General features: G+C 39.9%; 1 protein-coding gene across 6 annotated transcripts in view; it reads right to left on the reverse strand.

Annotated features, from left to right (window-relative positions):
• Positions 1-5,598, reverse strand: part of LOC124291728 (axin-1-like) — a 32,695-nt gene extending 27,097 nt beyond the window's left edge. For 2 of the 6 annotated variants that reach the window (XM_046728803.1, XM_046728798.1), the window contains exon 1: positions 2,804-2,959. The gene's annotated coding sequence lies outside the window, so the exon portion shown is untranslated. The other 4 variants (XM_046728802.1, XM_046728800.1, XM_046728799.1 and 1 more) reach the window with 4 other exon arrangements.
• Between the last annotated feature and the right edge of the window lie 402 nt (positions 5,599-6,000).

Below are 6,000 nucleotides of genomic sequence, written 5' to 3' on the forward strand. Positions count from 1 at the left end.
TCTGAAAGATCAAAGGGGCTTAGTGTACTCTCTGAAACCAGTTGCAGAATAATTGCATGGTGGTACTAGAAAATGATTCAGCAAATGGTTTGAACATTACCACCAAGGCAATGAATCTATCACAATGTTATTTGAGCATTGATAAACATTGCACTTAGAACAGATGATACTTTCAAGCGTATCATACAAGGAGGATATCAAATTATATAGTCAGTATTGGAAATACTTTCATATCTACAATCTTTCTTGTTCCGCACCAGAATTACCATATTGTAACCAAAATAGATATATTCACCTTTCACCTTTGACAATGTCAGTGTATTGCAGAACATAAATGACTATATTTATTAAGTGGATAAACAATCCTAAATTAAATTGAAAAATATAATAATTGGAATTTTTTAAATATCGGACTAATTATTTGGGGGAAGCTTCTGGTTATTTTATTATCCACCATAGTAATTTACATTTTAGTCATAAATCCTCACTTTCAATAAAACAATTGTGAACACATTTACTGCTGTTGGTGTCTAAATAAGCTATTTTTACCATGAGAGAAATATAGATGACCTTTCCATATTACCTGTCTTAACCCTATTACTTGTCTATTCATCCCGAATAGTAAATGTAACAAATATACACCAACTGGGATATAAAGACAGTACCCAGATTGTGTGACAAGGGTTTCACTTGCAGCCCCAGGTAATATGGGTGTATATTGCACTGGCGGTAGAAAATGTATCACATTGTGAATCAGACTTGCCAGTGTGATCTATGTGTGTGGTCCCAGTACATGTGTTGGGAGCTGTGATAGGAGGGGGTCAGAACAGTGAAAGATTACTTCCCTGACATACAGGCAACACTGGCAACACTGCGTCCACTTTCAAACTCAAGAACAGTTGTATAACAGTCATGGAGGATAAATTCTAAGAAGTTTCTTTTCACTAGCCTGGGTTTACAAGCTTCTCAGTAAAAAAATCCCAAACAAACCAAAACAATAGTCTCGCTGAGGTTACACAGGCCATTAGGCAGGGCAATGCCTGTGTGATTTCTGCTAACTGTAGAACAATAGGATGCTAGCTTCTGTCTACCCATTAAAAAATGCCTATGTGACCTACTAAGGTTGTGGCAACAGTCCCGACCCCTAGGATGCATGCCTGACCTAGCTGAATTTTATCTCGCCTACTCCCTGTTACATTGACTCATTAATCTTTATAAACTACACTGACTGTATCAGACAATATACAGCATCTTTCCCCTAGCAAATCCAACAACGCAGGTCGTGTATAGGAGTTAAGTCTAGGTGATTTGGCAATGCCCTCACGATGGCAAATCGTGCTCTTTCTAACCCGATCATAGAAACAGACACACTTTCAGCTTGGAAAAGGGGATCGTATGACGATATTCCAAACCCAAAGCGAGCTATCTCTCTTCGTGCCACAACTAGCTGGCGCTACGGCCGAGAAATTTTATGGCTACTACCTCCGTTTCTGTGCTTTACGATCCCCTCCTTCTCCTTTGACTAAACTCGAGGCCACCGGCACCTCTGAGTTTCACAGCAAATCGTTTTCGCAAGCCGATCACCCCGGCTCAAAGCTAGCATGGCTTCACCACAAAATGTTTTTCATTTTCACTTTTCAACCGAATATCTAACCAAATATGCAGGAAAGAATATAAACCGTCGATACAAAACGCATACCTTGGAAGAAAGCAAGACTTATCGGCCAAAACAGATCAAAGTGGGGAGCTAAGACCGACTCCGTGCGTCCGCCATTACACTCAATGCAAATGGCGTCGCCCTGTGTTCAGACCAACGCCATACACACACCAGAGACTTATTCCCAAGAAGCAATTGAATATGTCATTAAATAAATAAAACGTACCATTAACCTACTATAGGATAATCACAAAGGCATGTTCATTAGAACCGCTCGGAAAGACGACTATCGCACGCACGGACTATTTCTAACATTAAACATTGACAATAAATGCATTGATATTCTGTAACATTAAAATCACCACTGTCAAATACTGATAATTCTAAAAATTAAATAATATGTGGACATGTCATAAATAATTGGTATGGTTTAAATCCTGTGGTAATACATAATACTAGCGGCTGTAGACCAGGTAGTTATGTGATACAAAGTAAATATCCAACGATATTCAAAGTGTAGAAATATCAACACTGCTCCACAATATGCAGCTAGCGGAACTGTTACAATAGTGTACTATAAAGAGTTGACCAAGTGCGCAAAACACAAACACTATTAGTAATAGCTATGCTCACGCTTAGAAACTCCCTGTTTCCAAAAATATATATACAACAAGCACATGTCAATTTACCGAGATTCATAATCAATAACAGCGTTTCGTTGCAGGAATAAACTCTTATATATAAACAAGACATGTCCAAGACTGCGATAACAGGTTATAAAGCTCAGTGATAACTTACCATATACACATTGTAAACAATAGAAGGATAAAGCACATGTAATTGAAGCAGGTGTATCTACGGTATCCAATAGAGTCCACCTGGGCAATCACGGCACACAATCAGTGTAGATACGAGCAACACTTATTAGCTGTGGATGAGGCGATGTACTCCAAAATCCAAATCACACATGAACTATAGAACGTCTTCGGAGTGGTAATCACAGCTAGAAAATCCAATGAACGACTTTTGCGAATAGCAAGCTTTCCACATATACGATTCCGTGGTCCCGCTTGTCCGTACTCGACGCTACATGGAGCATTAGGACCTGCATATGGCGACCGACCTAAAGCTCACCGCATGGCTTACCTTATCCACTCACATTGTAGACAAAGGGGAACCCGGCCTCAAAACATCCATGGGAAGGAACAAAAACGCTGATAGAGATTTGAAAAGTTTGAATCTATAAGATCAAAGCCACATGCCCGCCGCCGACAATCCCCATACACCGTGACGTCACAGCCTTTAGAAGAACCGCACCAATCAGCGCGGAGATAAAATCAACATTGAGAAAAATGCCCTGGGCGAGTCTAAGCGGCGAAGGGGTGTCAGTTTGTTTCCAATATATTTATTATGACTCACGTTCATTAGAAAACACTTTCTATGACTTACATTTTATGTACAATAGTACATTTGTGAATTATATGCAATATTTCGTACACCACATTATAATAATGGATTTTCAAACAAATACAGCCTAGCCTTTCATCCCTTGAGACGTTGTTACAATTTGATAGCTTCCGATAGCAACACGGAGTTGGGAGAGTTTGGAGTCTTACAGATTCACCGTCAATGTTTTCGCTATTTTTGTCCCCTCAAGCGTACTAAAGATGTACTTTTTGCCATGCCACCATAGATATAGGTTTATAAGATCTTAAAAACCCAAATTTTTCAACTTATACCGTGTTTCATGGACGAAAAGATGGTAATTCGTTCGGTATTGGAGATAATACCCTTGCCCTTATAAATTACACATGTTTGCCGAAAGGTCTCTTTGATGTACGGTCACTACATTAGACACAGCTGTAAATCAAGCCTGTGGTGACGCCGCCGAAACAGACCAGGCTGGCTAGAACGCCTTCAGCACTGGTGAACTGGTTGTCACAAACATATTGAATCGTGTTCGGTATTTACCTCAGACGGGAGAGTCCTACTCCATAAGAGAGGACACTTTTGAAGACTTTTAACTTTCGGGGCACCTCGATGTATGAAATCTAACCATTTTCATCGCGGCCGATTTATCACGCTGGCAATATGCCACGAAATGTTTCACTCCGCGTCCCTTTCATCTGCTGGGGACAGATGTTTGTACTATCGGCATAGCACAAAGACAAGGTCGAGTAATTAGTGAATACACAAAGGGATCTCAACATCAAAGGGAGCCGAGGTGTGGTCTATTGTTATGGTCTGAGCGCCGCTTGATGGCTGATTGGGGGAAAGGCACGAGTTGTGGGGTGTAAAGTAGGCGTGGCCCAGCGCGGAACTCCAAGCGGCTCGGCTATAACAAGTTTGGCTTTAATCTTTCAATACCTGTCATCTCGCTGTGCTTATTTTTTACACTTTCGGTTAATTAATTAACTAATTCATCAAAACCAACCCGCGGCGTCTTTGATGTAGTCGGAGGCTCATGCGTCTCTCCTCGCTTCAGAGAATTACAAACTTCCTACCTAAGAGCGGTTATAGAATATCGACGATTAGATGACTCGAAAAATAGACGGTGACAAATTGGCGCGGATTGTCAACACAGTCAATGGCGTAATGTTGTTAGAGTGTTTAATCTCGATTTATGCTACTTTAAATTTTACTTGATCCCCCAACTCTTTTGATCTTTTCATTTGAAGCTCTTGATCAGGGTTCTTAATATCGGATTAAGCTTTATGTGTTTATTTGATGTTATAAACATAAAACCAGGTTTGTTTGGTTATATTCCAGAATATGTTTGATATGGAAGATCAAAACAAACCTTGTTGTCATGGACAAATGCCACTCAAAATGGTTATCCTCGTTGTCAAGTATGAAAAAATATAATAGGATTAACTCCTTCCTCTGAAAATCAAAAAGTAAATCCGCCGCATAGACTATTTCACCTGAAATAATCCGATATATGAACAGATTATGTGTACTCGAATGTGTAATAGCAGGAACATCAAACGATGTTGGCAACGTGGGTGTATGTCCCAGGGGGGCGGTGGGGTAGCCTAATGGTTAAAGCGTTGGCTCGTCACGCCGAAGACCCGGGTTCGAATCCCCACATGGGTACAATGTGTGAAGCCCATTTCTGGTATCCCCTGCCGTGATGTTGCTGGAATATTGCTAAAAGCGGCGTAAAACCAAACTCAGTCAGTCAGTATGTCCCAGAAACAACTTCAAGCGTCCATAAAATGTCTTCCTTTACTTCCTGCTCAGTGATGTATCGCGCTCGGCATGCGGATTCAGGAAAGTCGTGAGGCGGCACACATCAAAGGAATGACGCACCTGCCGGCAGCACCTGTCCAATCGCAGGGGGTTAATATTTCCATACGTGGATTGGGAAGTGTAATGGTATGGGGCCAATCTCTCTATCACATCATTGTGAAGTGTAGGATGGCTTACATATTTGGAGAGCCACTGTATAACACCACCTTAATTAATTCTTAATTACATTGAATTTCATTACGGTAATAAATCAACTGAAACACGATACCACCCCAGTTATAAAGATATGTTCATGATAAGATACATTAGTTTGTAATGCAACTTTCAATAAAAGATTGAGGCATATTATTATGGTAATCAAACTAAATATTTCCAGTGAGATCACAAAGATATAATATAAGCGTTAATGAACAAACAAAGAACGTTTGAAATGTAGTGTTATCTATGCATGTATATAGATATAATGTACAGTTTATATATTCCCCATCACTCAGTGAATTTGCATCCTCACTGGTAATGGACATGTGCCTATCATAATAACCGTCACTCTTATCAATACACAACGTCCGTCCGTTATTTATCTGACTAATGGATGGTGTTTAATTAATAAATCAAGTACAGTAAAACGAGAATGACATTTTAAAAGATTAGGAACAATAAATTTACCTGAGAGTCACTGCGACAGGAAAACACTCCGTATCTCCAATGATTGCTGTGCGTTTGTGACGAGAAAACATTAAAGTATCTAGAGTTACGTCCCCTTATCGTGATACCGGTGACTAAAAGGCGTTTCTTTGGTCGATCATAATGCATGGCCAATTAAGCATCAAAGGGCTTCCTCAAAGGCTGCTGTCGATCGGATTTCAAAGATTAAAGCAGTAATGTAACAAGCTCGTATAGATAAAATGGAATAAATTGCACGCCACCATATATAATATTTCGTTTTAAGTTATTCTTCAGATCTGAGCCCTGAGTTTCAATTTGTTAGAGAGGGATAACTTCATTAATTAGGGTTGGGAAATAAGGGGATTTTATTTCAAACAAAATGATCACAAGATCGCCCCTGCTCAGGTACAGACAGCGACAGTAAT

Source organism: Haliotis rubra, unplaced genomic scaffold (assembly GCF_003918875.1).
Source record: "Haliotis rubra isolate DU_JTF1 unplaced genomic scaffold, ASM391887v1 Scf5, whole genome shotgun sequence".
Classification (NCBI taxonomy): Eukaryota; Metazoa; Mollusca; class Gastropoda; order Lepetellida; family Haliotidae; genus Haliotis; species Haliotis rubra.